The sequence below is a fragment of the Apodemus sylvaticus genome, chromosome 20 (assembly GCF_947179515.1).
Source record: "Apodemus sylvaticus chromosome 20, mApoSyl1.1, whole genome shotgun sequence".
NCBI classification, from domain to species: Eukaryota; Metazoa; Chordata; class Mammalia; order Rodentia; family Muridae; genus Apodemus; species Apodemus sylvaticus.
Genome location: NC_067491.1, coordinates 56,835,114 through 56,857,220, shown reverse-complemented (window position 1 = coordinate 56,857,220; position 22,107 = coordinate 56,835,114). Strand labels below are relative to the sequence as shown.

At 44.8% G+C, this 22,107-nt stretch overlaps 1 pseudogene; it reads left to right on the top strand.

Moving 5' to 3' along the window:
- Nucleotides 1-9,554: 9,554 nt before the first annotated feature.
- Nucleotides 9,555-20,701, top strand: LOC127670604 (phospholipid phosphatase 2-like; annotated as a pseudogene).
- The last annotated feature ends 1,406 nt before the right edge of the window (nucleotides 20,702-22,107 follow it).

Below are 22,107 nucleotides of genomic sequence, written 5' to 3'. Positions count from 1 at the left end.
ACAGGATAAATTTTTGGTTGGAATTTTAAGGTGGGTTGGTGTACTGGCTGGTTTTGAGTGTCAACTTGACACAGGTTGGAGTTATCACAGAGAAAGGAGCTTCAGTTGGGGAAGTGCCTCCATGAGATCCAACTGTGAGGCATTTTCTCAATTAGTGATCATGGAGGGAGGGCCCCTTGTGGGTGGTACCATCTCTGGGCTGTATTCTTGGGTTTTATAAGAGAGCAGGCTGAGCAAGCCAGGGGAAGCAAGCCAGTAAGAAACATTCCTCCATGGCCTCTGCACCAGTTCCAGTCCTGACTCTTTTAGTGATGAACTGCAACGTGGAAGTGTAAGCTCATTAAAACCTTTCCTCCCCAACTTGCTTCTTGGTCATGAAGTTTGTGCAGGAATAGAAACCCTGACTAAGACAGTTGGTGTCCCTATGACTCCCCTGGTCTTCCTGCTTCCTTGTTTCAGGAGGTGGCCTCTTCAGTTTCTGTATCCCCCAATCCTTGGAGTCACAGCTAAAGACATCTCCATTGATTCTTGAGGGTCTTCCTTATCCCAGGTCTCTGGCTTCTCTTGAAGATGTCACCTATACACCCTCCTATGAGAAGCAGAATTCCATTTATTCTAATGGTCATCTAGACATCCCTTCTGTCCCTCCCCACACCTGATCCTTCCCCATTCCCCTTTCTATCTCTTCTCCCACCCAGTTCCCAGTTTCCTCCCTCCATCTGCCTCTTATCACTATTTTATTCCTCCGTCTACGTGAAGTTCAAGCATCCTTGCTTGTAACATCTTTCATGTGTAGCTTCTTTAGGTTTGTGGAATGTAGCAGGAGTATCCTGTTGCTTATGTCTAATCTCCAGTTACAAGTGAGTACATAACATGCAAACATATAAACCATTTTCTTTATCCATTCTTTACTGGACAGACATCTAGGTCGTTTCCAATTTCTGGCTTCTACATGTACAACTGCTATGAAGAGGATTATCAAGTGTCTCGTGGGATGGGGAGCATCTCTTGTGTATATGCCCAGGAGTGGCATAGCTGGGTCTTGAGGTAGAACTATTCTCAGTTTTCAGAAAAACTGCCAACTTGATTTCCACAGTGCTTGTACAAATCTGCAATCCCAGCAGTAATGGAGGAGAGTTCCCCTTGCTCCACATCCTCACCAGCATGTGCTGCCACTTGAGATTTTTTATCTTAGCCATCCTTACCTATGTAAGATGGAATCTCAGTTATGCTGAGATTTCCCTGGTGAGTAAGGACTTTGAACATTTCCTTATGAGCTGCTCAGCCATTTGAGATTACTATGTTGAGAAATCTCTGTTTAGCTTTGTGCCCCATATTAACTGGGTTAATATGGGTTGTTGCTATTTAACTTCTTGAGCACGACATCTCTGTCAGATACAAGGTTGGTGAAGGTCCTTTCCCAATCTGTAGGCTACTGTTTTGTCTTGCTGACAGTGTCCTTTGCCTTACAAAAGCTTTGCAGTTTCATGAAGTTCCCTTAATCAATCATTGATCTCAGAACCTGAGCCATTGGTGTTCTGCTTAGGAAGTTTTCTTCTGTCAGAATGAGTCTGTAGCTGTTTTCCAGCCTTTTACTCGGAGGTAGTGTTTGCCTTTGACACTGAGTCTGTTAGGCTATGTCTTTTTTCTTGGGGAATTGAGTCCATTGATGTTAAGAGATATTAAGGAATAGTGAATGTTGCTTCCGGCTATTTTTGATGTAATTTTTATATTTGTATGATTATCCTCTTTTGGGTTTGTTGAAGGAAGATTAATTTCTTGCTTTTTCTAGTGTGTATTTTCCCTCATTTTGTTGGTGTTTTCCATTCATTATCCTTTGAAAAGCTGGATTTGTGGAAAGATATTGTGTAATTTTTTTTTGTCATGAAATACCTTGGTTTCTCCCTCTATGGTAATTGAGATATTTGCTGTATATAGCAGTCTGGGTTTGCATTTGTGTTCCCTGAGGGTCTCTATGACACCTGCCCAGGCTCTTCTGACTTTCATAGTCTCTGGTGAGAAATTCAATGTAATTATGATAGGGCAACCTTTATATGTTACTTGACCTTTTTCCCTTACTGCTTTCAATATCCTTTCTTTGTTTAGTACATTTGGTATTTTAATTATTATGTGAGGGGAGTAATTTCTTTTCTGGTAAAAATCTATTTAGAGTTCTGTAGGCTTCTTGTATGTTCATGGGCATCTCTTTCTTTATGTTAGGGACATTTTCTTCTATAATTTTATTGAAGACATTTACTGGCTCTTTAATTTGGAAATCTTCACTCTTTTCTATACCTATAATCCTTAGGTTTGGTCTTGTCATTTTGTTCTGGATTTCTTGGATGTTTTGGGTCAGGAGCTTTTTGCATTTTGCATTTTCATTGACTGTTGTGTCAATGCTTTCTATGGTATCTTCTGCATCTGAGATTCTCTCTTCTCTCTCTTGTATTCTGATGTTGATGCTTGGATCCGTGACTCCTGACTTCTTTCCTAGGTGTTCTATGTCCTGAGTTGTTTACTTTGTGATTTCTTTATTGTTTCTTCCTTCATTTTTAGATCCTGTATGGCTTTGTTCAATTCCTTCACCTGTTTTGTTGTGTTTTCCCTTAGTTCTTCAAGGGTTTCTCCCGGTTTACTTGTGTTCTTCTGTGTTTCTTTTAGGGGGTTATTTCTGTCCTTCTTGAAGTTCTCCATATTGCCTGATTTCTGTTAATAACATTCTTTCGTTTGACTTTTGACCTCTGGTTATCTCTGGTGTTAGTTGGTCCTGCTGTCACTGGCTGGTGCTTGTACCTCCTGTGTGCCTGCAAGCCTATCATAGCACCCCTGGGTGACCGGCTTTCCCCTGGCACAGATTGCTGTGGGGCTTCCCAGATCCTGGGTGCAAGTTAGGTCCTGGCAGACCAAGTCCCAATGATCTTACACTGGGGTGTTCTCTGTGTTCCTGGCTGCAACAGCCTGCTCAGTCACAGGAGAGAAGATGTTGGCCTTACCTTTAATTTCGGGACTCAATGCAGAGCAGATGTCCCCTAGCAGATTAGGTACACAGATGGCTGTGGTGGCACTGCCCAGCTCCTGTGTGCATGTAGGATCCTGGGTGGGGCGTGTCCCAAGTCCTCTTCTACTCAGTTGATCTCTACGTACTTGTCTGCACCTCTACAGCGTCACAGGAGCAAAAATAGTTGCGCCTCATCTGTAATGGCGGGACTCCCTCTAACTGCCTCCCTGAAGGGTAGATGACCCCTGGCAAGGTAGGTGCCCAGTTGTCTGTGGTGCTGCCAAGCTCCTGGATGTAGGTGGAGCCCTGGTGGGGTGTGTCCCAAGCACTCTTCTACTCGGGTGATCCCCGTGTACCTGTCTACACCTCTACACAGTCACAGAAGCAAAGATGTAAAAACAGTTCTTAACAATAACAGAATGGCTGGGAAATCACCATCCCTGACTTCAAGCTCTACTACAGAGCAATAGTGACAAAAGCTGCATGGTGTTGGTACAGAGACAGACATGCTGATCAATGGAATAGAATTGAAGACCTAGAAATAAAACCACACACTTATGGACACTTGATCTTTGACAAAGAAGCTGAAAATATACAATGGAAAAAAGAAAGCATCTTCAATAAACAGTGCTGGCCTAATTGGCTGTCTGTATGTAGAAAAATGAAAATAGATCCATATTTGTTACCTTGTGCAAAGCTCAAGTCCAAGTGCATCAAAGACCTCAACATAAAACCAGATACACTAAATATAATAGACAAGAAAGTGGGAAAGAGCCTTGTACCCACTGACATGGGGAAAACTTCCTAAACAGAAGTTCAAAGGCTCATTCTCTACCATCAAGAATTGATAAATGGTATCTCGTGAAACTGGAAAGCTTCTGTAAGGCAAAGGACATAATCTATATGACAAATTGGCAACCTACAGATTGGGGAAAAAATCCTCACTAACACCACATCCAATAGAGGGCTAATATCCAAATTTATTAAGAACTCAAGAAGATAACACACACACACACACACACACACAAACAAACACAAACCAAAAATGTATAGAACTAAACCAAGATTTCACAACTGAGGAATCAAATGGCTGTGAAGCACCTAAAAAAATGTTCAAAGTCCTTCCTGATCAGGGAAATGCAAATCAAAATGTCCCTGAGATTCCACCTTACACCAACCAGAATGGCTAAGATCCAAACCTCAGGTGAAAACACTTGTTGGAGGGGATGTGGAAAAAGAGGAATACTCCTCCATTGCTGGGGGAATTGCAAATTGGTACAACCACTCTGGAAATCAATTTGGAGTTTCTTCAGAAAATTGGAAATAGATATTTCTGAAGACCCAGTTATACCACACTTGGAAATATATTCAAAAGATGCCCTACCATGCCACAGGGGTACGTGTTCCACTGTGTTCATAGCAGCCTTATTTGTGATATCCAGAAGCTGGAAACAACCTAGATATCCCACGACAGAAGAATGGATTCAGGAAATGTGGTTCATTTACACAATGGAATACTACTCAGCTGTTAATAACAAGGACATCCTGAGCTTTGCAGGCAAATGGATAGATTTAGAAAATATCATCCTGAGTGAAGTAGCTCAGACAAGACCCCAAAGGAAATGTATGGTATATACTCAGTAATAAGTAGATATTAGCAAAAAAAAAAAAAACCAACCAAACAAACAAACAAAAGACAGAATACCTGAGATACAGTCCCTAGAACTCAAAAAGGTCAACAAGCTGAAGTGCCAAGTGAGGACGCCCCAGTTTCACTTGCAAGAGAGAAGACAGCAATCACAAGTGAGGAGGGATGGAGGGAGGGACCTGGGAAGGAGAGTAGACATGGCAGGGAAGAAGAGGGAGAGGGGAGAGAGGGAACCTGATCTGACATTTGTAGAGGGAAAAGGATTGAAGCCCTGAGAGCCAGAAAAAAGAATGAGAATAGGCAACCTTAGAAGACAGGTTGGGGGGACCCTCCAGAATGCACCAGAGACCTGGGAGTTGAGATACTCACAGGACTAAAAGGAAGGGACCCTAGACAAAATGCCTGACAGTAGAGAGAGGGAACTTATAGAGCCTACCTCCAGCAGGAAGACAGGACTTCAAATGAGTGAGAGGGGACCCATCCCACAGTCATAACTCTGACCCATAATTGTTCCTGTCTGAAAGAATATGGGAATGGAAATTGAGAGGAGCCTGAGGAAAAGAAGGCCCAGCGACAGATTCAAAGTGGGATCCAGTGCAAGGGAAGGTCCCAAGGCCTGGCACTATTACTGATGCTATAGAGCGCTCACAAAAAGGGACCTAGCATGACAACACTCTGGGAGACCCAACAAGCATCTGAAAGAGTCAGATGCAGATAATTGCACCCAACCAATGAACAGAAACAGCTGACCCCTGCTGTTTAATTAGGGAAGCTGAATGAAGCTGAGGGCAACCTTGTAGGAGGTCCAGCAGTCTCAATTAATCTGGACCCCCGGAATCTCTCAAACACTGGATCACCAAACAGACAGCATATGCCAGCTGATATGAGGCCCCTAGTACACATAAAATAAAGGACTGTCAGGTCTGTGTTCAGTCAGAAGTGATACACCTAACTCTCAAGAGACTGGAGGCCCCAGGAAGTTTAGAGGTCAGGTGGGGTGGGTTTTAGTGATATCCACGTGGAGACAGGGGGAGGGGAAGTGGTATGGCATGTGGAACAGTTGGAGGGTAGACAGGAGTTGGCAGGGTGGAGAATAAAATATGGAGTGTATAAAAATAATTAATTTTAAAAATTATATTAAAAAATAATAGGAAAAGAAGAGGGTAAAGATTCCCAACTCCAAGGACCAGAAAAATGTCTTAAGCAAAATCATAGAAGAAAATTTCCCCAACTTAAAGCGAGAGATAACCATAAATGTACAATAAGCCAAATAGATTGGACCAGAAAAGAAAAATCCTCTCATCACATAATAATCAACATACTAAATGCATACAACAAAGAAAATATTAAAAGTTGTAAGAGAAAAAGGGCAAGTAACATAAAATTGCAGACCTATTAGAATTACACCAGGCTTCTCAAAATGTATGAAAGCCAAAAGAGCCTGGATAGAGATCATGCAGACATTAAGAGAACAAAAACCGTCAACTCAGGCTTCAGTCGACTTCAAAACTCTCAATCATCATAGATGAAGAAACCAAAACATTCCATGACAAAAGCAAATTTAAGCAATATCTACCTACCAATCATCCATGATCAAAGCAATCATCCATCATGATCAAGTAGGCTTCATCACAGGGATACAGGGATGGTTCAATATACAGAAATCTATCAATGTAATCCACTATATGAAGGAACTCAAAGGAAAAAAAAACACATTATAACTTCATTAGATGCTGAGAAAGTATTTGACAAAATCCATCACCCCTTAATGATACAAGTAATTCACTATATTAAAAAAAAAACTCAAAGAAAAAAATCACATGACCATTACATTAGATGCAGAGAAAGTATTTGACAAAATCCAATACCCTTTATGATAAAAGTCTTGGAAAGATCATAAATTCAAGGACCATACCTGATAATATAAAAGCAATACACAGCAAAGCAGTAGCCAACATCAAACTAAATGGAGAGAAACTTGAAGCAATCCCTCTAAAATTAAGAACTAGACAAGGCTGTCCATTCTCTCCCTACCTGTTCAATATAGTACTCAAAGACCTAGCAAAAGCAATTAGACAACAAAAGAAGGTAAAATGCAAATAAATTGGAATGGAAGAAATCAAAATATCACTATTTGTAGATGATATTTGCCTATGGGAGTACTACTCAGTTATTAAAAACAACAAATTCATGAAATTCTTATGCAAATGGGTGGAACTAGAAAATATCATCCTGAGTGAGGTAACCCGTCACAAAAGAACACGCATGGCATGCACTCACTAAAAAGTGGATATTAGCCCAGAAGCTTGGATCACCCAAGATCGAATTCATAGACCAAATGAAACTCAAGAAGAAGGAAGACTTCAGTACTTCTTAGAAGGGGGAACTAAATACCCACAGGAGGAGATACAGAGACAAAATGTGGAGCAGAGACTGAAGGGAAGGCCATCCAGATACTGCCCCACTTGGGGAACCATCCCTCATACAGTCACCAAACCCAGAAACCATTGTGGATGTTAGCAAGTGCATCCTGAAAGGAAGATGATATGGCTATCTCCTGAGAGGCTCTGTAGGTGCCTGACAAATACAGAAGTGCATACTCACAGCCAACTAGTGAACTAAGCACAGGATCCCCAATGGAGGAGCTAGAGAAAGGACCCAGGGAGATGAAGGATCTTGCAGCCTCGTAGGAGGAGCAAAAATATGAACTAACCAGCACCCCCAGAACTCCCAGGGACTAAACCACCAAACAAAGAGTACACATGGAGGAACCCATGGCTCCAGCCACATATGTTGAAGGGGATGGCCCTGTCAGACCTCAATGACAGGAGAGACCCTGGGTCCTGTGAAGGCTCCACGCCCCAGTATAGGTGAACGCCAGGATAGGGAAGCGGGTGTGGGTGGGGTAGTAAGCAGGTGGAGGAGGGAGGGGATAGGGGCTTGGAGGGGAAATGAGGAAAGGTGATAACATTTGAAATGTGAATAAAGAAAATATCTAATAAAAAAGTGAGCGAAATAAAAAGTAACAAACACATTGAAAGTAAGAGCATTGTTATATCAGAGCAGGAGGGGGGAGCAAGATTAGAAGGAGAATGCAGAGTTTAATATCTTAAATATAAGGCAACTTTATAAAATAACAGCAATATGCACAATGCAGACAGAAAGAGGCAAAACGAAGGAACTACAGAGAGAGTGGAAGGAGCAGGTAGGACCCTCCTTACCACAGGACTGAACAGGTATTTTCTTAATAGCAAAGCAAGCTTAGTCTTCCTAAAGAGCACAAACCTTTCTGCTATGGACTTGGGTTAAATTCATTTAGCCACAAACTTGAAGAAGCTTTTCTTTCTCTATGCAATAAAGATTGGAGCTCATTTTTCATCCAGAATGAATGAGTTCATTCTGCACTGGTGCTTGATCTTTTGCTCCAAATGCATTTGTAAGTATAGATGTGTGTGTGTGTGTGTGTGTGTGTGTAATTATGAGATAAGGATGTAGTTTGGTCCAACTGGTTTTAATGGAGATATATGAATGTGTAAGCACGAATCCATATATAATTTTATGTGAGTTTATTCATGTTTACTTATGTAAAAACATACTTCTGCAAATTTGACTCTCTTCTTCTGGTTCAATAGACGTTTATTGCTCCAAATCTCGCCCTAGCCAAACAAGCAAGAGGCATCTGGACATGAGGGGAAGGGTTCTAGCAAGCAATCCCTCACTTAATCCACCGCTGTTTAAAAATGAGGTGCTAAGTGCCAGTCTGATTTGAAGATGCTACAATTTTGTATAGTTTTGGCTTCTTTATCAAAAGACGTGTCCACAGGTGTGTGGGTTTAATTCTGGGTCTTTGACTCTATTCGGTTGATTAACCTGACTGTCCGAGTCCGCTATAATGCAATTTATTTCACTATTGCTCTGTAGTACAGCTTGAGGTCAGGGATGGTGATTCTTTCAGAAGTCTTTACTTGTTCAGAATTGTTTCATTCATCCTGTTTTTTTGTTTTTCCATGTGAAACTGAGCATTGCTCTTTCCATGTCAGTAAATTATTGTGTTGCTATTTTGATGGGGATTGCATTGAATAAGTAGATTTCTTGTAGTAAGATGCCCATTTTTACTGTATTAAACCTATCAATCCATGAGAATGAGAGATCTTTCCATCCTCTGCTTCCCCAGCATTGCAATATTTTTTTCTTCAATTTATTTTTTAAAAAAATCTCTTTGCAGCCTGACTGCAGTTCCCCACCTCCTCTTCTAGTTATGATCTTACAAATCCCTCTCCCCCCATATTCCCCTCTACCCTGTGCACAGAGAAGAGGAAGACCCTCTTGGGTACCAACGTAGTCTGGGACATCTAGTCCCAGGGAAAGGTGACAGCATGGCAATTCTAAAACTTCCTTCTTTCAGTGATCTACTGTCTGAGAAATCTAAAGTCCCACCTCTGTCTTCCTGCCGAGTCATTTGCTACCAGGAAATTTATTTAGCATTTAACACAATCTGGAAGGAAGGACAGTGCCTCACACTTAGACATGCAAATTCTCATATAATTTGGGAACCCCATTAAGATAATATTAGCAGTAAACCATATCTACAACTGTATATACTAACTTGTAAGTGGATATTAGCCAAAGAGTAAAGAAGAAGGTTGAGGCTTCCATCAGGCGTGAGTGCCTGGGCAGGGCCATGCTGCACCACTTCTGATGGGGTGGAACCCTTCAGGTTCAGGGATGCACTGCCTCATCAGGCTTCCTAGGATCCCGCTGGATGGAGGAGACTGGGCTCAGGGAGGCCAAACTCAACTGGTCTGTCCACAGCATGTGGGGCATTGCTCGCAGGAGGCGCTGCTGTGACTGCTGCTGGTCACTTCCACGGGCACGCTGGGCGGTGGATTCCTCCTCCTGCTCCTGGACATGAGTGGCAATGACCTCGCAGTGCTAGGACCCGACCTGCTGACACTGAGCGTCCGGCGCATTCTGCTGGCCAGGAACAACCAGCTGGGCGGCCCAGGATCGCTGCCCAAGGGTCTGCCTGGCCCAATCGCTGCTCTGCTACAGCCTCCAGGTGCTCAACCTCAGCTGCAACAGCTTCCAGGAGCTGCCCGCCTCCCTGCTGGAGCTGCCAGAGTCTATGGGGGTCAGAAGAGGGCACCAGATCCCCTTGAACTGGAGTTAGAAGCTGCTGCTGTGAGCTGCTGTGTGGGTGCTGGGATCTGAACCCTCATCCTCTGCAAGTGCACTGAGCGCTCCCAACCCCAGAGTCCACTCTCCAGTCCCTCATCACCTTAAAGGTTGAGGCAAGGACTCTCACTCAACCTGGAGCTGTGCAGTCCTGTTGGACTGGCCAGCAAGCTGCAGTCCTGGGATAAGGAATGCACTGCCTCCTTTGACATGATTATTAGGGTGGCTCAGGTCCTCTGGCTTGCACAGGGGGCACCGTCCTGGCTGACCGTCTCCCCAGCTCCTTAGGCAGCTTCTAGTTATTAGCTGTGTTATGTATGTGCTTGCCTTGGATATTTTTTGTTGCTGCAAAACTGTGACTCTTGTCTGTGTCTGTTTGGGACTGTACTTAAGATCAAACCCACAGCTTTGACGGGACACCGAGTCACAGGGACAGTGGATACTGAGGTCATTGTCTATTTCATGGCTCACATGAGGGAACTGAGGGTGGCCCTGTTAGAATGAGGTCTGTGGTCTGCATAGAGGTCAACAGTATTGGACATACATTTCACTTTTGTTTTCTGGGTGCTGGGGTGGGGCTGGGGACTCTGCCTTAGCCTTATTGTATCTGCTAAGCTTGGAGAGCAGCTCTGGGAGTGCCCGGGTTGGGGAATGACTCCTCAGAGTCTCCAAAGCATAGGTCTTGGCTGCCGCTCGAGCAGTGACAAATATCTTTGTAAGATGAGGTGATGACCAGCAACCCAGACCGCCAGCTGTCACAGCAGTGGCTGCGACTGTAGTATTGGGAACCTGACCTTGTGCTCCTGCTGGCCATGGCTGCTCCAGGAGCAGGCAGGGGTTGGAGTTGGTGAGCTGAGGGTCAGGAGGGGAGACGGTTGCTCCAGGGCCTCCTGAGGGAGTGTCCCGTGTGCAAGCCTTCCTTCATGTTAAATTTTGTTTCTCAATTTTAGTTTTATTTTATGTGTATGGGTGGTTCGCCTGCCTATTTCCCTTTACCACATGCATGGACGGTAATCGTGGAGGACAGAATTGAGAACAGGTGTTACACATGGTTCTGAGGCACAGTGTGGGTGCTGGAAATTGAACTGAGGTCCTTTGGAAGAGCTGCCAGTGCTCTTAACAGTTACACCATCTCTCCAGTTCCCCTCAGGTTAAATTTTTATTTTTATTCCAGGGGATCTGTATTAGATTCTGAAAACCCACAAGTTAGTCCACACACAACAGTTTGCAACTTCAGTTCCAGGGGATCTGACGCCTCCTTCTGGCTTCTGCAGGCATTGCATGCATGTGGTACACAGAGATGTGTCAAAACACCCATACACACACAATAAAAATAAGTCCAAAAGACAATTTATTTTTATTACTTTTAAGTGTGTGTGTGTGTGTGTGTGTGTGTGTGTGTGTGTCTGAACTTGGCAGTGTCGGCACACGCCTTTAATCCCAGCGCTTGGGGGGCAGAGGCAGATGGATTTCTGAGTTTGAAGCCAGGCTGGTCTACAGAGTGAGTTCCAGGACAGCCAGGGCTACACAGAGAAACCCTGTCTTGAAAAAAAACAAAAAAAAAACAAAAAACAAAAAACAAAAAATGTGTGTGTGTGTGTGTGTGTGTGTGTGTGTGTGTGTGTGTGTGTGTGCATGACTACAGGTACCCTCAGAGGCCAAAGGTCTCAGATTTCCTGGAGTCAGAGTTATAGGGAGTTGTGAAGAGTAGGATGTGGGCGCCAGGAACTGAACTTGGGTCCTCTGCAGAAGCAGTCAGGGCTCTTAACTGCTGAACCAACTCTCTGGCCCTGTTTGCCTGAGTTTCGAGTTGCACTCCTCCGTGGCTGCCAGCTCCCCAAGGAGCTTGTGGCTCTGCCTCTGTGTCTCCATGACCTGAGTGGCTGTCCTTTCTCTCAGGCTGTCCCTCTACTCTGGCCACTCCTCCTTTGGCATGTACTGCATGTTGTTCCTGGTGGTGAGTACCCATCTCCTTCCCGGGAGACCTTATGGGGCCACGCCTTCCCTGGGCCTTGGTCTTCCCTTCTGCACAATGGGGTGTGTGGAGGAGGCACTAAGAGTGGGAGGCCTTGCGACTCTCGCCCCAGGCTGGGCAGGCTGTGGACACTCGTGGGCCCAGCTGACAGCAGGCTGATGTCCCGATAGCTGTACGTGCAGGCCCGGCTCTGCTGGAAGTGGGCCCGACTGCTGAGACCCACCGTTCAGTTCTTCTTGGTGGCTTTTGCCATCAATGTGGGCTATACCCGAGTGTCTGACCACAAGCACCACTGGAGTGATGTCCTCGTCGGCCTCCTGCAGGGAGCCCTGGTGGCCTGCCTCACGGTGAGTACTGCTTGCCTGACCTATAGGATCTGCTCCCTGCCTCCGATGCCCAGCGACTTCTGCCTGCTGTTCTGTCTCCCAGAACTCGCCGCTTGTTGCTACTTTCGTTTCCAACCCAATTCCCCAGTAAAAGAAATGTCAATCGCTTAACAAAACAAGCTACAAGCCTAGATTGGGCAGATCTCCCGCTACACTACTCTATTCCCATCTATATTAGTCCATGTAACTTGCAGTTTCTCCAGGCCAGGAGCTTCTCTACAGCCTAGCTGGTGATCCCTGTAGCCCCTCCCCTCCTATTTATCCCCCGTGGCTCCTCCCCTCGATTCTCAGCTCCTCCCCCTTCCTCCTGACCAATCATTGGCTCAAGCCTTTATTTGAAAAGTTAAGGTGAACTGGGCAAAGAAAATGCCCACACTTCAACTACAGGCAAATGTTGTCCAGAAAGGACAAAGGGACCTAGAAAAGCCAACTGTCAAGCTCTGCCAAGACCGAGTAAGCCAAGTCCTTCATAATTCCTGCTTCACATAAGTGTGTCAGATTCACTGGGCCAAAGTCTGAAGATAGATGTTCCAAAGTTATAGAGACATTACTGGGGAGTGTCCAGGAATCCGGCTGTCTCTGTCATTTCTATAATTTTGGGGAAGCTATGTCCCTGTCCTTCCTGTACACTCAGGTAAAATTTTATTCCTTCTCAGGTCTCTGATGGGGTTGAAAACTACAGAGTCTCACATTTAAGCTTGAGATATTTAGGATTTAAGAAGATGTTGTAGGTCTACAGGGATGTTTTAGGTTGGTAATGCAAATTAGGATAAAATTTGAGTTAGGCACGAAATTTTGAATACACCAAAATTGGACATATAATAGAAAATTTTTCCTTAATTGCCAAATACTATGGATTGAACATTATGAATGTAAATCCTACCAAACAGTTTCTATAAATGGCTCATAATTGTTATAATTGTATTCAGTTTATATTTTAAAGGAAAAGATCCTCTTATTGGACTAAAAGGGGGAATTGTAGAGAGAATATCTTGTGTATTGTATGGATGTATCACCTGACAATTAAAAAGCTTATGGTCTATGGCTTAGGCATAAAATAGGAAGCTGGACATCGAGGAGGCAGAAGGAATTCTGGGATAGAGACAGATGATAAGATTGGCCTGGGAAGATGCGAGGAGATGGATGCATGGTACCTGAGCACAGGTAACCAGCCATGTGGCAGAATGTACATTAAAAAATTGGGTTATCTAAATTATGATCTAGTCAGAGTTGACCCTAGCTATACGGCCAAGGTATTTTCAGTCTGAGTCTTATTTCTGGGAGCATAGGGGCTGGGAAGATCCCAGATAAAACATCTACACTCTTTCCCAAAGAAAGAGTGACCCTGGCGGCGGCGGCGGCGGCGGCAGCGGCAGCAGTGGCTGCTCCAGCTGAAGGGCCATCAGCAGTGGAACCAAGGCGTCACAGGGACCAGTTAGGCCCTGCGCCCACGACCACTGACCTTCGCTGACCAGCCGGGCAGCAAGCAGCTGCAGTTGTGCGGCGCCTTTCCTGCACGGAGGCCACTTCAGAACTCGGCCTCCCACCAGTCAGGAGAGGAGCATCCATCTTGGTTCCGTACTCCAGGAATCGGACAGACTGAGGTACACAAACATAATCCGAGGCCAACACCGCGGTGGTCTGAGCCCGACGGGCGTTGGCCTGCACCCAGGCCCTGGGCGGGTCGGGGGGGCCATCGGGGTGCCAACCCAACCAGGAGGTTTTTTGCCCAGGCCTGCGAGCGCGCCGCCGCCATTTTGCCTGCAGGACGACAGAGAGCTCAGGCGGGCAGACCTGTAACAGGCATAGCCTAAGGCTAACAAAGCGGGGGTCCAGGCCCCAAAAGGCACAGGACTGACCCCAAGAACTGGGCGGCTTGGTGGGCCATCTGTGAGTCAACCCGCCCAGGTGATTGTTAGCAAAGCAGACTCTCCCGGCGCTTTCTGGGAGCGTGGGCGCGCACGCCCGCCATCCTAGTCACCTGGCAGACCCAATTAACAGTCATAGCCCTAGGGGAACTTTGCTCGGACCTTGGCCTCCCAGGCTTTTGCCTGGACTCAGGGACTGGGCGGCCAGGCTAACCTTGTGTGCGACAGCCCGGTTGGCAGATCGGCTGCCCAGCGGAGTGAGCAGAACACAGGGGAGGTCACAGTAGCATACACCGTCGGCACTCCTTGGGAGTGCACACGGGCTCCATCTGCTCCACGGACACAATCTGGGGCAAGGCCTCAGGCAGAAGCCCTTAGCTCTACTCTCTCCGCTTCCGGATCCAGATCAGTCTGGGCAGCAGCATTACATCTCCAAGTCCTGCAAGTGGCTAGCTGGGCTTCCGGGCGGCCAGCTGGGAGAAGTCAGTGTGCTCCAGTGAATCCAGCAGGCCCCAGCGGGAGCCTTCGGGTGCCTGCTTTGGGATCAGAACAGCCTGGGCAGCAGCACACTGTCTACAAGCAGTGCAGGAGGTAAGCTGTGCACCAGAGGCCAACTGGGAAGGGGCAGCTTGCACTGGTGAGTCCAGCACTGACAAGATAAACTAACACCAGTGAGAACTAGATGGCAAAAGGCAAACGCAGGAACGTCACTAACAGAAATCAAGGCAATATGGCAACATCTGAACCCAATTCTCCTCTACCAACATGTCCTGGATACCCCATCACACCAGTAAAACAAGATTTGGATTTAAAATCACTGGTCATGATGCTGGTACAGGAACACATGAAGGTCATACATAAAGAAATTCAGGAGAAAATGGATCAAAAGTTAGAAGCCCTTGCAAGGGAAACACAAAAATCATTGAAAGAAATCCAGGAGAATACAAAAGCCAACAAGGAGGAAATGCAAAAAACACTTAAAGAAATACAGGAGAACTTTGGTCAACAGGCTGAGGTCATGAAAGACGAAACACAAAAATCTCTTAAAGAAATACAGGAGAACTTTGGTCAACAGGCTGAGCTCATGAAAGAGGAAACACAAAAATCTCTTAAAGAATTACAGGAAAACACAAACATGCAAGTGAAGGAGGTAAGCAAAACCATCCAGGATCTAAAATCAGAAGTAGAAACAACTAAGAAAACTCAAAGGGAGACAACTTTGGAGATAGAAAGCCTTGGGAAGAAATCAGGGGACAGAGATACAAATATCAACAACAGAATACAAGAGATAGAAGAAAGAATCTCAGATGCTGAAGATTCCATAGAAACCATGGACTCAACAGTTAAAGAAAATGCAAAATGCAAAAAGCTTGTAACCCAAAATATCCAGGAAATCCAGGACACAATGAGAAGACCAAACCTAAGGATTATAGGCATAGATGAGAGTGAAGATTTACAACTTAAAGGGCCAGCAAATATCTTCAATAAAATTATGGAAGAAAACTTCCCTAACCTAAAGAGAGAGATGCCCATGAATATACAAGAAGCCTACAGAACTCCAAACAGACTGGACAAGAACAGAAATACTTCCCGTCACATAATAATCAAAACACCAAATGTTCTAAACAAAGAAAGAATACTAAAGGCAGTAAGAGAAAAAGGCCAAGTAACATATAAAGGAAGACCTATCAGAATCACAGCAGACTTTTCACCTGAGACTATGAAGGCTAGAAGGTCCTGGGCAGATCTCATGCAGACTCTAAGAGAACACAAATGCCAACCAAAACTACTATATCCAGCAAAACTCTCAATCACCATAGATGGAGAAACTAAGATATTTCATGACAAAACCAAGTTTACCCAATATCTATCCACAAACCCGGCCCTAAAAAGGATAATAGGAGGACAACACCAATACAAGGAGGAAAACTTCACCCTGGAAAAAGCAAGATAGTAACCTTTCATCAAACCGAAAAGAAGTTAAGCATTCAAATTTAAAAAATAACGTCAAAAATGATAGGAAGTAACAATCACTATTCCTTAATATCTCTTAACATCAATGGACTTAATGCCCCAATAAAAAGACACAGACTAACTGAATGGATACGTAAACAGGACACTACATTTTGCTGCTTACAGGAAACACACCTCAGGGTCAAAGACAAACACTACTTTAGAGTAAAAGGCTGGAAGACAATTTTACAAGCAAATGGTCTCAGGAAACAAGCTGGAGTAGCCATTTTAATATCAGATAAAATTGACTTTCAACCCAAAGTCATCAAAAGAGACCCTGAGGGACACTTCTTGCTGGTCAAAGGAAAAATACAAAAAGAAGAACTGTCAATCCTGAACATCTATGCCCCAAATGCAAGGGCACCCTCTTTCGTAAAAGAAACTTTATTAAAACTAAAAACACACATTGCACCTAACACAATAATTGTGGGTGACTTCAACACTGCACTTTCCTCAATGGACCGATCAGGAAAACAGAAACTAAACAGGGACACAATGAAACTAATTGAAGCTTTGGACCAATTAGATTTAACAGATATATATAGAACATTCTATCCTAAAACAAAAGAATATACCTTTTTCTCAGCACCTCATGGTACCTTCTCCAAAATCGACCATATAATTGGTCACAAGACAGACCTCAACAAATATAAGAAGATCGAACTAATCCCATGCCTCCTATCAGATCACTATGGAGTAAAAGTGGTCTTCAATAGCAACAGAAACAACAGAAAACCCACATACACGTGGAAACTGAACAATACTCTACTCAATGATACCTTGGTCAAGGAAGAAATAAAGAAAGAAATTAAAGACTTTTTAGAACACAATGAAAATGAAAACACAACATACCCAAATCTATGGGACACAATGAAAGCAGTGCTAAGAGGAAAACTCATAGCCCTGAGTGCCTCCAAAAAGAAAATGGAGAGAGCATACATTACCAGCTTAATGACACACCTGAAAGCCCTGGAACAAAAAGAAGCTATTTCGCCCAGGAGGAGTAGAAGGCAGGAAATCATCAAACTCAGGGCCGAAATCAATCAAGTAGAAACAAAGAGAACCATACAAAAAATCAACAATACCAGGAGCTGGTTCTTTGAGAAAATCAACAAGATAGATAAACCCTAAGCCAGAATGACCAAAGGGCACAGAGAAAGTATCCAAATTAACAAACTTAGAAATGAAAAGGGAGATATAACAATGGAAACTGAGGAAATCCAAAAAATCATCAGATCCTACTACAAGAGCCTATACTCAACACAACTGGAGAATCTGGAGGAAATGGACAATTTCCTTGACAGATACCAAATACCAAAATTAAATCAGGACCAACTAGACCATCTAAACAGTCCCATAATGCCTAAAGAAATAGAAGGAGTCATAGAAAGTCTTCCAACCAAAAAAAGCACAGGACCAGATGGCTTCAGTGCAGAATTCTACCAGACCTTCAAAGAAGAGTTAACACCAATACTCTTCAAACTATTCCACAAAATAGAAACAGAAGGAACACTACCCAATTCCTTCTACGAAGCCACAATTACGCTGATACCAAAGCCACACAAAGATCCAACAAAGAAAGAGAACTTCAAACCAATTTCCCTTATGAACATCGATGCAAAAATACTCAATAAAATTCTTGCCAACCGAATCCAAGAACACATCAAAACGATCATCCACCATGATCAAGTAGGCTTTATCCCGGGAATGCAGGGTTGGTTCAATATACGGAAATCCATCAATACAATCCACTACATAAACAAACTCAAAGAACAAAACCACATGGTCATTTCATTGGATGCTGAAAAAGCATTTGACAAAATTCAGCATCCCTTCATGCTTAAAGTCTTGGAGAGAACTGGAATTCAAGGCCCATACCTAAACATAGTAAAAGCAATATACAGCAAACCGGTAGCCAGCATCAAACTAAATGGAGAGAAACTTGAAGCAATCCCACTGAAAGCAGGGACCAGACAAGTTTGCCCCCTTTTCTCCTTATCTTTTCAATATTGTACTTGAGGTACTAGCTCGGGCAATTCGACAACATAAGGAGGTCAAAGGGATACAAATTGGAAAGGAAGAAGTCAAACTATCATTATTTGCAGACGACATGATCGTCTACCTAAGTGACCCAAAGAACTCCACTAGAGAGCTCCTACAGCTGATAAACAACTTCAGCAAAGTGGCAGGTTATAAAGTCAACTCAAGCAAATCAGTGGCCTTCCTATACTCAAAGGATAAGCAGGCTGAGAAAGAAATTAGGGAAATGACCCCCTTCACAATAGCCACAAACAGTATAAAGTATCTTGCGGTGACTCTTACCAAACATGTGAAAGATCTGTATGACAAGAACTTCAAGACTCTGAAGAAGGAAATGGAAGAAGACCTCAAAAAATGGGAAAACCTCCCATGCTCATGGATCGGCAGAATCAATATAGTTAAAATGGCCATTTTGCCTAAAGCACTATACAGATTCAATGCAATACCCATCAAAATCCCAACTCAATTCTTCACAGAGTTAGAAAGAGCAATTATCAAATTCATCTGGAACAACAAAAAACCCAGGATAGCTAAAACTATTCTCAGCAACAAAAGGAAATCTGGGGGAATCAGTATCCCTGACCTCAAGCAATACTACAGAGCAATAGTGTTAAAAACTGCATGGTATTGGTACAGTGACAGGCAGGAGGATCAATGGAACAGGATTGAAGATCCAGAAATGAACCCACACACCTATGGCCACTTGATCCTCGACAAAGAGGCTGAAAACATCCAATGGAAAAAAGATAGCCTTTTCAACAAATGGTGCTGGTTCAACTGGAGGTCAGCATGCAGAAGAATGCGAATTGATCCATCCTTGTCTCCTTGTACTAAGCTCAAATCCAAATGGATCAAGGACCTCCACATAAAGCCAGACACTCTGAAGCTAATAGAAAAGAAACTGGGGAAGACCCTTGAGGACATCGGTACAGGGAGAAAGTTTCTGAACAGAACACCAATAGGGTATGCTCTAAGAGCAAGAATTGACAAATGGGACCTCATAAGGTTACAGAGTTTCTGTAAGGCAAAGGACACCATCAAGAGGACAGATCGGCAACCAACAAATTGGGAAAAGATCTTCACCAATCCTACATCAGATAGAGGGCTAATATCCAATATATATAAAGAACTCAAGAAGTTAGACTCCAGAAAACCAAACAACCCTATTAAAAAATGGGGTACAGAGTTAAACAAAGAATTCTCACCTGAAGAACTTCGGATGGTGGAGAAGCATCTTAAAAAATGCTCAACTTCATTAGTCATTAGGGAAATGCAAATCAAAACAACCCTACGATTTCTTCTTACACCAGTCAGAATGGCTAAGATTAAAAATTCAGGAGACAGCAGGTGTTGGAGAGGGTGTGGAGAAAGAGGAACACTCCTCCGCTGCTGGTGGGGTTGCAAATTGGTACAACCACTCTGGAAATCAGTCTGGCGGTTCCTCCGAAAACTTGGCACCTTACTTCCAGAAGATCCTGCTATACCACTCCTGGGCATATACCCAGAAGACTCCCCACCATGTAATAAGGATACATGTTCTACTATGTTCATAGCAGCCCTATTTGTAATTGCCAGATGCTGGAAAGAACCCAGGTATCCCTCAACAGAAGAGTGGATGCAAAAAATGTGGTATATCTACACAATGGAGTACTATTCAGCCATTAGAAACAATGAATTCATGATATTCTTAGGCAAATGGATGGAGCTAGAGAATATCATAGTAAGTGAGGTAACCCAGACTCAAAAGGTGAATCATGGTATGCACTCACTAATAAGTGGATATTAACCTAGAAAACTGGAATACCCAAAACATAATCCACACATCATATGAGGAACAAGAAGAAAGGAGGAGTGGCCCCTGGTTCTGGAAAGACTCAGTGAAACAGTATTCAGCAAAACCAGAACGGGGAAGTGGGAAGGGGTGGGTGGGAGGACAGGGGAAGAGAAGGGGGCTTGCGGGACTTTCGGGGAGTGGAGGGGCTAGAAAAGGGGAAATCATTTGAAATGTAAATAAATTATATCGAATAAAAAAAAAAGATAAAAAAAAAAAAGAAAAGAAAAAAGAAAGAGTGACCCTTAACAGAGGCCCTAACAAAGGGAAATCGAGGGGGGCGGGGGGGAGAGAGTGTGTTGGGTAGAGAGGCATATACGTGGAGGCAGGGGGAAGGAGGATGGAGACGGTTTGGGGTTCTTAGGGGAGGGGGAATATCAGTAAAGGTTTTACCATTGGCAATGTAAATAAAGATGATACTCAATTAAAAAAAGGTAAAAAAAAAAAAAGAAAGAAAAGTTAAGGTGGGGAGAAGCTTCACAAGGCAACTTCTCATCTGCAGCCCCTCTGAGGAGTAGAATTGGCATCAAACAGACCCTCAATGCTGGCCCCACCCATCCACATGACTACCCCCACTCAGCTTCTCCCTCAGGGCCCCCAGAAGACGTTCTTTGTCTTCCAGTCCTACTCACTTCCTTTCCCCCTCCCCAGGTCCGCTATGTTTCAGATTTCTTCATTCGCGGCCGCCCCAGCCCTGCCAGGAGGGTGAAGAGCCAGAGCGCAAGCCCAGTCTGTCGCTGACACTGACCCTTGGTGACCGACCCTAGCTGCTATGGAAGCTGGAAAGTCACCTGTGGGCCAGTCATGTGTTGGCCCCATGCCCCTGATCAGGCACTCCTGGCTTTGGAGCTGTCCCGGGGTCCTGGCTGGTGACTGTGGACCAGGGTCTTGGGTGCCTGTCTGGCCCTGAGTGTGGGCAGGGCCCATCCTCAGCATTCCTTGACTATCGCATGGCCTCAAAAGATGCGGTCCTGCTCGGAGGGCTTCTCTTGTCACCAACAGGTTGTCGAGGAGGGCCATCCCAGCATGGCCCCGGGAATGGTTGGCCCGAGATTGTTCACAACGTCAGCACCCTCCTTGATGGCCCCGAAGGTGATGAACACCTTGTTTGCCTGCGTGGGCAGGTGGCCTTGGCCTTGGGAAGATGGCTGCCAACCCTTGGACTGCCTGGAAGGTCACACGTTGCTTTTGGTCTGAATCCTTTCCTCAAGCCTGTGGAAGATTACTGCTCAGGGCCTCCAAGCCCCTCTCTCAGGCTTGATGTGCTGTCCTGTCCCCACTCTGACTATGTGGACCAAATGTGTAGCCAGGCATTGGAAGTAGGTCCTCCTAGATCTGCCCTTCCTGATTGTTTCAAAACACTTTAAGTTACTGTCTCATGGGAGGGTGTGTTATAAATTTTGTACCAAATGTCTCTGCTGTGCATGTTGCTTTTCAAGCTCTCCTGGTGAGGCAGAAGGTCCTCCTGTGCTTACCTAACCTCTCAGTGCATCATTGTGCAGGACCTGCCAGTCTTAGGAGAGACTTGGGGAACAGAGACCTGTCCTGGGTGTCTTGTATATAGGCCAAGACAGAGGCCTCATAGCCACTGTGGCCTTCCTCTGTGCGTGGTGGATACTTATCCTAGGTCCAGCTTAGAAAACCGAGACCCTTCATGGTCAGTGCTGGTGAGGTGCCTGATCGTGCTCCCAGGGTGCCTGGCCCGTCTCCCAGGGGCAGCAGGAGGGGTGCAGGTCTTGCTGTATGCCAGGACAAGGTGTGTGTTTCTCTGGGAATGGGCGGGCTCCTTATGCCCTTCAAGTCTTTGTGTCTGGGAGCATGGGGGGACAGTCAAAAGTACCGACTCCCCCCTCCATTTCCTTCCTCTCCTTAGAGCCTGGGTCAGGATCCTCTGTATGCCACTGGCAGACACTAAAATCCAGGAGGCCCAAGGAATTCAGCTCAACTCAGAGAGCATGCCAGATGCCTCTGCCCTTGGTAGCTGGTGTTCAGCCTTTGACAGCCTGCATTTTCACGGGGATCCTCCCTGTTAAGTGACTGCGTGCCAGCATCCTGCAGCCAATGCTCTGTACTGTAGGGTCCTACAGGTCCCAGCTGTTCTGTTAGAGGCAGAAGTTCCCAGTGAAAAGGCAGGCTCACATCCTGAGCACAGCAGGGCTCTGCTTGTACAGAT